Below are 14,364 nucleotides of genomic sequence, written 5' to 3' on the forward strand. Positions count from 1 at the left end.
AAGCCATTTTTGTAACAAACTGGTGCACGAAATTGTGTTGTCCTGTTCTTTGTACTTGTGTGAGAGTAACAATATATAATTGTATTGAATCCTCATTGTGGCTCTATGTGTGGACACAACTCCGTACAACTAACCAGCAAGTGCACTGGGTCATCCAAGTAATACCTTACGTGAGTAAGGGTCGAATCCCACGGAGATTGTTGGTATGAAGCAAGCTATGGTCACCTTGCAAATCTCAGTTAAGTTGACTCATATGGGCTACAATATATTATGTAAATAAAACATAAAGAATAGGGATAGAGATACTTATGTAGATTCATTGGCAGGAATTTCAGATAAGCGAATGGAGATGCTTTTCGTTCCTCAGAACCTCTGCTTTCCTGCTATCTTCATCCAATCAGTCTTACTCCTTTCCATGGCTGGCTTTATGTGATACATCACCACTGTCAATGGCTACTTTCGGTCATCTCTCGGGAAAATGATCCAATGCCCTGTCACGGCACGGCTAATCGTCTGGAGGCATCACCCTTGTCAATGGCTTCATCTTATCCTCTCAGTGAATAATCTGCTCACGCACCCTGTCACGGCACGGCTATTCATCTGTTGGTTCTCGATCATGCGGGAATAGGATTTACTATCCTTTTGCGTCTGTCACTAACGCCCTACAATCGCGAGTTCGGGGCTCGTCACAGTCATTCAATCATTGAATCCTACTCAGAATACCACAGACAAGGTTTAGACCTTCCGGATTCTCTTGAATGCCGCCATCATTCTAGCTTTCGCCACGAAGATTCTGGTTAGGAGATCTAAGAGATATTCGTTCTAGCTTAATTCATGTAGAACGGAAGTGTTTGTCAGGCACGCGTTCATAAGGGAGAAGGATGATGAGCGTCACACATAATCATCACCTTCATCACGTTCTTGGGTGCGAATGGATATCTTAGAAGCGAAATAAGATGAATTGAATAGAAAACAGTAGTACTTTGCATTAATCTTTGAGGAACAGCAGAGCTCCACACCTTAATCTATGGAGTGTAGAAACTCTACCGTATGAAAATACATAAGTGAAAGGTCCAGGCATGGCCGAGAGGCCAGCCCCTCTGATCTAAGAACCAGGCGTCCAAAGATGTCTAATACAATAGTAAGAGGTCCTATTTATAATAAACTAGCTACTAGGGTTTACATGAGTAAGTATTTGATGTATAAATCCAGTTCCGGGGCCCACTTGGTGTGTGTTTGGGCTGAGCTTAAGTGTTGCACGTGCAGAGGCCATTTGTGGAGTTGAATGCCAGTTTCTGTGCCAGTTTGGGCGTTCAACTCTGGTTTTGGATCCTTTTCTGGCGTTGGACGCCAGATTTGGGCAGAAGGCTGGCGTTGAACGCCGGTTTACATCGTCAATTCTTGGCCAAAGTATGGACTATTATATATTGCTGGAAATCCCTGAATGTCTACTTTCCAACGCAATTGGAAGCGCGCCATTTCGAGTTCTGTAGCTCCAGAAAATCCACTTTGAGTGCAGGGAGGTCAGAATCCAACAGCATCAGCAGTCCTTTTTCAACCTCTGAATCTGATTTCTGCTCAAGTCCCTCAATTTCAGCCAGAAAATACCTGAAATTACAGAAAAACACACAAACTCATAGTAAAGTCTAGAAATGTGAATTTAACATAAAAACCAATGAAAACATCCCTAAAAGTAACTAGATCCTACTAAAAACATACTAAAAACAATGTCAAAAAGCGTATAAATTATCCGCTCATCACAACACCAAAGTTAAATTGTTGCTTGTCCCCAAGCAACTGAAAATCAAAATAGGATAAAAAGAATAGAATATACTATAAATTCCAAACTATCAATGAAACATAGCTCCAATCAAATGAGCGGGACTTATAGCTTTTTGTCTCTTGAATAGTTTTGGCATCTCACTTTATCCATTGAGGTTCAGAATGATTGGCATCTATAGGAACTCAGAGTTCAGATAGTGTTATTGATTCTCCTAGTTCAGTATGATGATTCTTGAACACAACTATTTTATGAGTCTTGGCCGTGGCCCTAAGCACTTTGTTTTCCAGTATTACCACCGGATACATAAATGCCACAGACACATAATTGGGTGAACCTTTTCAGATTGTGACTCAGCTTTGCTAAAGTCCCCAATTAGAGGTGTCCAGGGTTCTTAAGCACACTCTTTTTTTTTTTTTTGCTTTGGATCTTGACTTTAACCGCTCAGTCTCAGGTTTTCACTTGACACCTACACGCCACAAGCACATGGTTAGGGACAGCTTGGTTTAGCCGCTTAGACCAGGATTTTATTCCTTTAGGCCCTCCTATCCACTGATGCTCAAAGCCTTGGGATCCTTTTTATTTGCCCTTGCCTTTTGGTTTTAAGGGTTATTGGCTTTTTCTGCTTGCTTTTTCTTTTTCTTTCTATTTTTTTTTTCGCCTATTTTTTTTTTCTTTTTTTGCTGCTTTTTCTTGCTTCAAGAATCATTTTTATGATTTTTCAGATTATCAAATAACATGTCTCCTAGTCATCATTCTTTCAAGGGCCAACATATTTAACATTCTTAAACAACAACTTCAAAAGACATATGCACTGTTCAAGCATACATTCAGAAAACAAGAAGCATTGTCACCACATCAATATAAATAAACTAAGTTCAAGGATAAATTCGAAACTCATGTACTTCTTGTTCTTTTGAATTTAAAACATTTTTCATTTAAGAGAGGTGATGGATTCATAGGACATTTATAACTTTAAGACAAAGTTACTACTACTAATGATCATGTAATGAAGACACAAACATAGATAAGCACATAACATAGAAAACGAAAAACAGAGAAAGTAAGAACAAGGAATGAGTCCACCTTAGTGATGTCCTTGAGCTCTTCTATGTCTCTTCCTTGTCTTTGCTGCTCCTCCTTCATTGCTTTTAGATCTTCTCTGATTTCATGAAGGATGATGGAGTGCTCTTGATGTTCCACCCTTAGTTGCTTCCAATAATTGTGTGGAAGAAAATGTATCCCCTGAGGTATCTCAGGGATCTCTTGAATTGCAGTCAAATGTTCTGCCATTAAGCTATAGAACCTTGATGGAAGCTTTTGTCTTCCCTTTCTTCTTTCTAGAGGTTTCTCTGGTCTTAGGTGCCATCAATGGTTATGGAAAAAAACAAAAAAGCTATGCTTTTACCACACCAAACTTAGAATGTTGCTCGCCCTCGAGCAAAAGAAGAAAGAATGAAGAAGATATGGAGGAGATGGATGGGAGTGTGTATTCGGCCATATGGGTGGGATTGGGTGGGTAAGAGATGTTGAATTTTTGAAGGTAAGTGGGTGTATGGGTGTGAGTGGTAAATGGAAGACAGAAGGGATGAGTGTTTATTGGGAATAGAGGATGATTGAGAAGAGAGAAGAGAGTGAGTGAAGGTAGGTGGGGATCCTGTGGGGTCCACAGATCCTGAGGTGTCAAGGCATTTACATCCCTGCGCCAATTTAGGCATGTAAAATGCCCTTGCACACAACTCTGGGCGTTCAGTGCCAGGTTGGTGCCTATTTTGGGCGTTCAACGCCCCTTTGCTGCCATTTCTGGCGTTGAACGCCAGAACCATGCTTGTTCTGGGCGTTCAGCGCCAGGATGCTCCCATTCTGGGCGTTCAGCGCCAGAACTATGCTCTGTTCTGGCGTTTGAACGCCAGACAGATGCTCCTCCAGGGTGTGATTTTTCTTCTGCTGTTTTTGATTCCGTTTTCAATTTTTATATTTATTTTGTGACTCCACATGATCATTAACCTAAGAAAACATGAAAAACAATAAAAATAAGAATTAGATAAACATTGGGTTGCCTCCCAACAAGCGCTTTTTTAATGTTAATAGCTTGACAGTGGGCTCTCATGGAGCCTCACAGATGTGCAGAGCTTTGTTGAGACTTTCCAACACCAAACTTAGAGTTTGGATATGGGAGTTCAACACCAAACTTAGAGTTTGGTTGTGGCCTCCCAACACCAAACTTAGAGTTTGACTGTGGGGGCTCTGGTTGACTCTGCTTGGAGAGAAGCTTTTCCTGCTTCCTCCTTATGGTTGCAGAGGGAGATCCTTGAGTTTTGAATACAAGGGAGTTCTCATTCCATTGAAGGACTATTTCACCTCTGTCAACATCAATCACAGCTCTTGCTGTGGCCAGGAAAGGTCTTCCTAGGATGATGGATTCATCCTCTTCCTTTCCAGTATCCAGGACTATGAAATCAGTAGGTATGTAAAGGCCCTCAACCTTTACTAATACATCTTCTACTTGTCCATAAGCCTGTTTTCTTGAGCTGTCTGCCATCTCTAGTGAGATTTTAGCAGCTTGCACCCCATAGATTCCCAGTTTCTCTATTACAGAGAGGGGCATGAGGTTTATTCCTGAACCAAGGTCACACAGAGCCTTAAAGATCATGGTGCCTATGGTACAAGGGATTATGAACTTTCCAGGATCCTGTCTCTTCTGAGGCAATGTCAGTTGATCCAGATCACTTAGTTCATTGATGAACAAGGGAGGTTCAACTTCCCAAGCATCAATGCCAAACAATTTGGCATTCAGCTTCATGATTGCACCAAGAAACTTGGCAGTTTGCTCTTCAGTGACATCCTCATTCTCTTCAGAAGAGGAATACTCATCAGAGCTCATGAAGGGCATAAGGAGGTTCAATGGAAGCTCTATGGTCTCTAGATGAGCCTCAGAGTCCTTTGATTCCCCAGAGGGAAGCTCCTTATTGATCACTGGACGTCCCAGGAGGTCTTCCTCCTTGGGATTCACGTCCTCTCCTCTCCTCACAGGTTCGGCCAGGGCACTTATGTCAATGGCCTTGCACTCTCCTTTTGGGTTCTCTTCTGTATTGCTTGGGAGAGTACTAGGAGGGATTTCAGTGATCCTTTTACTCAGCTGGCCCACTTGTGCTTCCAGATTTCTAATGGAAGACCTTGTTTCATTCATGAAACTTATAGTGGCCTTAGATAGATCAGAGACTAGATTTGCTAAATTAGAAGCATTTTGTTCAGAGTTCTCTGTCTGTTGCTGAGTTGATGATGGAAAAGGCTTACTATTGCTAAACCTGTTTCTTCCACCATTATTAAAGCCTTGTTGGGGCTTTTGATCCTTCCATGAGAAATTTGGATGATTTCTCCATGTTGAGTTATAGGTGTTTCCATAAGGTTCACCTAAATAATTTACCTCTGCTATTGCAGGGTTCTCAGGATCATAGGCTTCTTCTTCAGAAGATGCCTCTTGAGTACTGTTGGATGCAGCTTGCATTCCATGCAGACTCTGAGAAATCATATTGACTTGCTGAGTCAATATTTTATTCTGAGCCAATAAGGCATTCAGAGTATCAACTTCAAGAACTCCCTTCTTCATAGGCGTCCCATTACTCACAGGATTCCTTTCAGAAGTGTACATGAACTGGTTATTAGCAACCATGTCAATGAGTTCTTGAGCTTCTGCAGGCGTTTTCTTTAGGTGAATGGATCCACCTGCAGAAGTGTCCAGTGACATCTTTGATAGCTCAGATAAACTATCATAGAATATATCCAGGATGGTCCATTCTGAAAGCATGTCAGAAGGACACTTTTTGGTCAACTGTTTGTATCTTTCCCAAGCTTCATAGAGGGATTCACCTTCTTTCTGTCTGAAGGTTTGAACATCAGCTCTAAGCTTGCTCAGCTTTTGAGGAGGAAAGTACTTGGCTAAGAAAGCCGTGACCAGCTTATCCCAAGAGTTCAGGCTGTCTTTAGGTTGAGAATCCAACCATAATCTAGCTCTGTCTCTTACAGCAAAAGGGAAAAGCATGAGCCTGTAGACTTCAGGATCTATTCCATTAGTCTTAACAGTATCACATATCTGCAAGAATTCAGTTAAGAACTGAAAAGGATCTTCAGATGGAAGTCCATGAAACTTGCAGTTCTGCTGCATTAGAGAAACTAATTGAGGTTTAAGCTCAAAATTGTTTGCTCCAATGGCAGGAATGGAGATGCTTCTTCCATGTAAATTGGAATTAGGTGCAGTAAAGTCACCAAGCATCCTCCTTGCATTGTTGTTGGGTTCGGCTGCCATCTCCTTTACTTGTTCGAAATTTTCAATCAAGTTGTCTCTGGATTGTTGTAATTTAGCTTCTCTTAATTTTCTCTTCAGAGTCCTTTCAGGTTCTGGATCAGCTTCAACAAGAATTCCTTTTTCTCTGTCCCTGCTCATAAGAAAGAGGAGAACAAAAGAAAAGAAGAGGAATCCTCTATGTCACAGTAAAGAGGATCCTTATTGTTAGTAGAAGAAAAGAAGAAGAAATTCGAACACAGATAGAGTAGGGGGTTCGAATTTGGTGATGATGTGAGGAAGTAATGTTAGTTAATGAATGAATAAATAGAATAGGATGAGAGAGAGGGGGGGAATTTTCGAAAATTATTTTTGAAAAGGAGTTAGTGATTTTTGAAAATTGGTTTTTGAAAGTTGTTAGTATTTTTGAAATTTTTTTTTAATAAAAACAATTAGTTAATTAAGAAGAAATTTTTGAAAAAGAGGGAGATATTTTCGAAAATTGAGAGAGAGAGAGTTAGTTAGGTGGTTTTGAAAAAGATAAGAAACAAACAAAAAGTTAGTTAGTTAGTTGAAACAAATTTTAAAAAGATAGGAAGTTAGGAAGTTAGAAAAGATATTTTGAAAAGATATTTTTGAAAAAGAAGGAAGATATTTTCGAAAATGAGAGAGAGAGAGTTAGTTAGGAGGTTTTGAAAAAGTTAAGAAACAAACAAAAAGTTAGTTAGTTAGTTGAAACAAATTTTGAAAAGATAGGAAGTTAGGAAGTTAGAAAAGATATTTTGAAAAGATATTTTTGAAAAAGATAAGATAAGAAGATATTTTTGAAAAGATATGATTGAAATTAGTTTTGAAAAAGATTTGATTTTTAAAATCACAATTAATGACTTGATTCATAAGAAATCACAAGATATGATTCTAGAACTTAAAATTTGAATCTTTCTTAACAAGCAAGTAACAAACTTCAAATTTTTGAATCAAAACATTAATTGTTTATGTTATTTTCGAAAATTTGATTAAAAATAAGAAAAAGATTTTTGAAAAATATTTTTTTTGAAATTTTCGAAAATAACTAAGAATTTTGAAAAAGATTTGATTTTTGAAAAAGATTTTGAAAAAGATAAGATTTTCAAATTGAAAATTTGATTTGACTTATGAGAAACAATTTGATTTTAAAAAATTTTTGAAAAAGTCAACTCAAATTTTCGAATTTGATGAGAGAAAAAGGGAAAGATATTTTTTTTTGATTTTTGAATTTTTATGATGCAAGAGAAAAACACTAAAAGGATGCAATGCATGAAATTTTTAGATCAAAACAATGAATGCATGCATGAATGCTATGAATGTCAAGATGAACACCAAGAACACTATGAAGAACATGATGAACATCAAAAACATATTTTTGAAAAATTTTTAATGCAAAGAAAACATGCAAGACACCAAACTTAGAATCCTTTAATGCTTACGCACTAAGAATTCAAGAATGCATATGATAAACATGAAAAGACACAAAACAAAAATTCATCAAGATCAAACAAGAAGACTTACCAAGAACAACTTGAAGATCATGAAGAACACTATGAATGCATGATATTTTCGAAAAAATGCAAGATGCATATGCAAGTGACACCAAACTTATAATGTGACTCAAGATTTAAACAAGAAACATGAAATATTTTTTTATTTTTATGATTTTATGATTTTTTTGGATTTTTAACTTATATTTTTCAAAAATTATTTAGAAAAAAGAAAAATAAGGATTCAAAATTTTTAATATGAATTCCAGGAATCTTATGCTCTAAAGCTCCAATCAAAGGGTCAGGCATGGCTTAATAGCCAGCCAAGCTTTAGTATGTAACTCAGACATGACACGCCTGACAATCCTTGCATTCAGCAGCCAATTGGCTAAGAAAGACAAAGAAGCTCTTCTCTTGAGTATAAGGATTGAGACATGGCTTTACAGCCAGCCAGGCTCCAACATGCTTCATGAAACACTAGAATTCATTCTTAAAAATTCTGAAGCCATAGAATAATTTATTTTTGAAAACATTTTTATTTATTTTTTTTTCGAAAATATTTGGGAAAAAGGAAGCAATGAATTCATAGTCCTCAATCAAAATCCTGGGAGTTAGACATGGCTTAATAGCCAGCCAAGCTAAAACATGTTATCTGAAACACTAGAATTCATTCTTAAAAATTTTGAAGAAAAATATAATTTTGAAAACAAATTTTTTTTTTTTCGAAAACAAAGAAGAAAATTTTGAAAAATTTTTGAAAATTTTTGAAAAGAAAACAAAAAGAAAATTACCTAATCTGAGCAACAAGATGAACCGTCAGTTGTCCAAACTCAAACAATCCCCGGCAACGGCGCCAAAAACTTGGTGCACGAAATTGTGTTGTCCTGTTCTTTGTACTTGTGTGAGAGTAACAATATATAATTGTATTGAATCCTCATTGTGGCTCTATGTGTGGACACAACTCCGTACAACTAACCAGCAAGTGCACTGGGTCGTCCAAGTAATACCTTACGTGAGTAAGGGTCGAATCCCACGGAGATTGTTGGTATGAAGCAAGCTATGGTCACCTTGCAAATCTCAGTTAAGTTGACTCATATGGGCTACAATATATTATGTAAATAAAACATAAAGAATAGGGATAGAGATACTTATGTAGATTCATTGGCAGGAATTTCAGATAAGCGAATCGAGATGCTTTTCATTCCTCTGAACCTCTGCTTTCCTGCTATCTTCATCCAATCAGTCTTACTCCTTTCCATGGCTGGCTTTATGTGATATATCACCACTGTCAATGGCTACTTTCGGTCATCTCTCGGGAAAATGATCCAATGCCCTGTCACGGCACGGCTAATCGTCTGGAGGCATCACCCTTGTCAATGGCTTCATCTTATCCTCTCAGTGAATAATCTGCTCACGCACCCTGTCACGGCACGGCTATTCATCTGTTGGTTCTCGATCATGCGGGAATAGGATTTACTATCCTTTTGCGTCTGTCACTAACGCCCTGCAATCGCGAGTTCGGGGCTCGTCACAGTCATTCAATCATTGAATCCTACTCGGAATACCACAGACAAGGTTTAGACCTTCCGGATTCTCTTGAATGCCGCCATCATTCTAGCTTTCGCCACGAAGAGATATTCGTTCTAGCTTAATTCATGTAGAACGGAAGTGTTTGTCAGGCACGCGTTCATAAGGGAGAAGGATGATGAGTGTCACACATAATCATCACCTTCATCACGTTCTTGGGTGCGAATGGATATCTTAGAAGCGAAATAAGATGAATTGAATAGAAAACAGTAGTACTTTGCATTAATCTTTGAGGAACAGCAGAGCTCCACACCTTAATCTATGGAGTGTAGAAACTCTACCGTATGAAAATACATAAGTGAAAGGTCCAGGCATGGCCGAGAGGCCAGCCCTTCTGATCTAAGAACCAGGCGTCCAAAGATGTCTAATACAATAGTAAGAGGTCCTATTTATAATAAACTAGCTACTAGGGTTTACATGAGTAAGTATTTGATGTATAAATCCACTTCCGGGGCCCACTTGGTGTGTGTTTGGGCTGAGCTTAAGTGTTGCACGTGCAGAGGCCATTTGTGGAGTTGAATGCCAGTTTCTGTGCCAGTTTGGGCATTCAACTCTGGTTTTGGATCCCTTTCTGGCGCTGGACGCCAGATTTGGGCAGAAGGCTGGCGTTGAACGCCGGTTTACATCGTCAATTCTTGGCCAAAGTATGGACTATTATATATTGCTGGAAAGCCCTGAATGTCTACTTTCCAACGCAATTAGAAGCGCGCCATTTCGAGTTCTGTAGCTCCAGAAAATCCACTTTGAGTGCAGGGAGGTCAGAATCCAACAGCATCAGCAGTCCTTTTTCAACCTCTGAATCTGATTTCTGCTCAAGTCCCTCAATTTCAGCCAGAAAATACCTGAAATTACAGAAAAACACACAAACTCATAGTAAAGTCCAGAAATGTGAATTTAACATAAAAACCAATGAAAACATCCCTAAAAGTAACTAGATCCTACTAAAAACATACTAAAAACAATGTCAAAAAGCGTATAAATTATCCGCTCATCACAAACCACTAGAAGCTCTTCTCCTACGATATGGGGTAAAACATAAGGTAGCCACACCATACCATCCCCAAACAAGTGGACAAACTGAGATATCCAACAGAGAGCTAAAGAAGATTCTGGAAAAGACTGTGGGTGCATCAAGAAAGGATTGGTCGAAGAAGCTGGATGATGCTCTTTGGGCATACAGAACAGCATTCAAAACACCACTTGGAATGTCCCCATATTAACTGGTGTATGGTAAGGCTTGTCATTTACCACTAAAGCTGGAACACAAAGCTCTCTGGGCTATCAAGATACTAAACTTCGACAGTATTGCCGCTGGTGCAAAGAGGATCTTACAGCTGCAAGAGATGGAGGAATTCAGGTCACAAGCCTATGAAAATACCAGGATGTACAAAGAGAAGGCAAAGAGCAGACATGACCTACGTCTTGCACCCAGAAGTTTCGAAAAGGGGCAGCGAGTACTTCTCTACAATTCCAAATTGAGACTGTTCCCAGAAAAACTCAAATCAAGGTGGTCCGGACCTTTTCTTGTCACAAAAGTATCGCCATATGGACACATCGAAGTCATGGATGAAGGTTCAGAGAGGACTTTTACAGTTAATAGACAAAGACTCAAGCATTACCTGGGCAACATGGGGGAAAACCCCAGAGTAAACTATCATCTCAAGTGAAGGAGGAATCGTCAAGCTAGTGACGATAAAGAAGCGCTTTGTTGGGAGGCAACCCAACCTCAGGTATTTTCCTTTTCACCTTTATTTCAATAAAGATCACAAGTTGTTTCCCCTGTATTGTAAGGAGCTAAGTTTGGTGTTCCACACCAGAACAATCCAAGAGTGATAGTGTAATTCTAAGTTTGGTGTTCCACCAAAAGACAGTAGTTAGAATTACACTCCACTCCCAAAACACATTGTTAGCTCCAACCAATCAAGGGAAACCACTTAGATGTAGTTAGACTTCAGTTAATAAGTGTTTTGTTAACAATAAGATATGAGGTTCTCAGCATATATGCAAGGTTTGGTACTAGGCACGGAACTAAGTTTGGTGTTCACACACCAGATTAAGTTCAGAAATCACAAGCATACATGCAAGCTAACTATTTCTCAAGTGCTTTGGGAACAAGCAACTTCAAATAATTTTGCAGGAATCTTATGAGGAAATGTGCACTTTCACCCAAGGAAGTGAGGTAGCAAGGATTAGGATGGTGACAAAGAAAGAAGGCAACTAGAAATCGTCACCAGAAGGTTGTATTGTTACTTAATACCATTGTACCCAGAATTGTTGAAAATTGGAATTCCGGATGCCCTTTTGATTAATAATTGCTCGTAGTTTGAACTTTATTTTAATTCTGTCTTTTAAAGTTTTGATGCATAGGTCTTTTGTCGCTGGTCTTTATGCTACTGCATCATTTCTTTACTTACTTGTATGCTTGTCCCTTTTGAATCAAATGAAAAGAGAATGATTGTTTTCAAAAGACCAGAGTGGAGTTCATACTAGGGAGTAAGTCCATGAGTTTGTGGTGTGGTCATAAGTTAGCTAAGTTGGTTCAACCATAAGGTGGAAAGACAACTATCTGTCATGAATACTATGCTTGAGACACACCCCATGAGACTAGATAAATAAGAAGATCCTAATAAGAAAAAGGGAAAGAACAATCAAAGTTAAGGAATAAAAGAAAAATAGTAAGCAATAAGGCTAGGCACCAATGGTTTTAATCTTGAAGCATGTGTCTGTGGTGCTCTTGTGTGAGGGATCTACTTGGATGAATAAGCTCTTAGGGGTGCCTTATCACTTGGTAACTTGGGTTAACTAATCCGGGATTATCAGCTGAAAGTCCACTATCAAGAGTAACCCTCACCACAGAGCATTTAGTAACCCAAAGAGGTGCTGGACACCAAGGTCTCAAGAAAAGAAAATAAATAAACTATGTGCCTGTGGTGTGTATGTATGGGGGAGAGACTTGAGCAAGTAAGTCCTTAGGGGTGCTTCAACACCTAGCACCTTGAACCAACTGGTTCGGGAGTGTTGGCTGAAAGCTTATTTTAAAGAGTTGCCCCCTTACAGAGCACTTAGCTTAAGAACAAAAATAAGCCCTCAAATAACAACAAAAGGATCAATGAATAAAAGTCTCATGGGATGCAATAACAAGTGAGTATTCTAGGACATGATAAAGGTCTGAAATCCAGGAATGAGCCTAAGTTGCTATGCATGAAACCACCATAAAACCAGGACATGACTTTCACAAGAATGACTCATGTCTCTTGGCATTTCTTTCATCATTCTCTTGTTCCAGTACTTGCTTGGGACAAGCAAGCTTTAAGTTTGGTTTGTGATGCCAGGGCATTTTGGCCAGTTTCACTGACCTTTTCTTTACTAATTTTAGGGTAGTTTCATGCATTTTCTTAGGAAATAAGCTAGTTTTGGGTAGATATTCACTTACATCTTGATTCAAGCATACATTGTGCATTTTACATGATTTCATGAGGATTTTGCATTTCCCATGACTTGGACTAGAACTTTGATGCACTTTATTGCTTAATTTAAGGACAAAGGAAGCAAAGAAGAACCACATTAGTGGCTATGTTAGTTGGACTAACGTTAACACTAACGTGGAATGGGAGTAACTTGCAAAGTTAATGAGAAAAGTGATTGCCAATAACGCTCTCGAAGCCATCATTGGCCACGTTAAGAAATAGAGCCAACGTTAGTGACACTTAACATTATCACTAACGTTGAACCAAGATCATGAGTGGCCACGTTAACCTAGTTAACGTGGCCTGTAACGTTAAGAAGGAAGGGGGGAGCCAACGTTAGTGACACTCAACATTGTCACTAACGTTAGCCAAAGCACATTAAGCCACGTTAACTCCCACGTTAACCTAGTTAACGTGGAAGCTAACGTGAAGGAACAAAGTGGTCGACAACGTTAGTGACACCCAACATTGTCACTAACGTTGGAAGAACACAAGCCCCCAAGGAGCCACGTTGACTCCCACGTTAACCTAGTTAACGTGGAAGCTAACGTGAAGAAAGAAGGTGATCGCCAATGTTAGTAACACCCAACATTGTCACTAACGTTGGAAGGAGCCACACATGCCACCATGAGCCACGTTAACTCCCACGTTAACTTAGTTAACGTGGAAGCTAACGTGGATAAGGGAAGGATGAGCCAATGTTAGTGACACTCAACTTTGTCACTAACGTTGGAGATGGCTAGCAAGGCCACGTTAGAAGCCACGTTAACCTAGTTAACGTGGACTCTAACGTGGAAAATAGGGGCAATTTGGAACGTTAGTGACAATGGTAAGTGTCACTAACATTCTCGAAAGATGGCAAGCCTATGTTAAAAGAGCCACGTTAACTAAGTTAACGTGGGCTCTAACGTAGGGAAGGGGGAGGCTTCTCAACGTTATTGGGAAAGTTGAGTCCCAATAACGTGTGTGAAGGACATAGTAGAAACGTTAGTGGCAACGTTTGTGCCACTAACGTTGAGGTTAACGTGGCCTTTAACTTTGGTGAGGAACGTTAGTAAAAAAGGTGATTGTCACTAACGTTCTCGAACCCATATTTTCACTGAACGTTAACACCACTAACTTCCTGAGCCAAAGCCCCTGCCCACTTCATACTTTCTCTTTGCAAGTAAAAGCTAAGCCCAATGAAGAAGATAAATGCTTCCAACTCAAGATCCAAAGGCCCAAGACTTGAAGAATCAACTAGAAGAACAGAAGAGTAGTATATATAGGAGTATCTTTGAAATAATTTGGAGAGTTGGAAATTATAGGGAGACTCTTAGCATAGAAGTACTCTCTGTATTTACTTTCTCTGCACTTCTAAGTTTTCATGATGTATTCTCCATCTTTGTTTTCATTTTCCAGAGCTATGAACAACTAAACCCCTGTCATTGGGTTAGGGAGCTCTATTATAATTTGATGGATCAATACTAGTTTCCATTATTCTTCTTCTATCTTTTCTCTTGATTTTACTTGAAAGCTTTCGATCTTCATCCAATTGAGTAGTTATCTTGAAAACGAAGCTATTCATACTTGGATCTCTTCTGAACCTTGAAAGAGGAATGAAGAGATCAAGCTAGAAATGCTTTCTCATGCTGGACCAAATTGGGTTTAGATGGATATGTGACTATAATCCTCTCAACACTTGGTTTGGGAAATGCATGTGGTATAATCAGTGACCATACTTCATCTCTT

General features: G+C 39.1%; 1 non-coding gene across 1 annotated transcript; it reads left to right on the forward strand.

Annotated features, from left to right (window-relative positions):
* Positions 1-5,582: 5,582 nt before the first annotated feature.
* On the forward strand, positions 5,583-5,690 carry LOC112752470 (small nucleolar RNA R71). Its single transcript, XR_003176906.1, has one exon. It is a non-coding gene; the product is annotated as a small nucleolar RNA R71 (small nucleolar RNA).
* The last annotated feature ends 8,674 nt before the right edge of the window (positions 5,691-14,364 follow it).

This window comes from Arachis hypogaea, chromosome 15, assembly GCF_003086295.3.
Source record: "Arachis hypogaea cultivar Tifrunner chromosome 15, arahy.Tifrunner.gnm2.J5K5, whole genome shotgun sequence".
Lineage (NCBI taxonomy): Eukaryota > Viridiplantae > Streptophyta > Magnoliopsida > Fabales > Fabaceae > Arachis > Arachis hypogaea.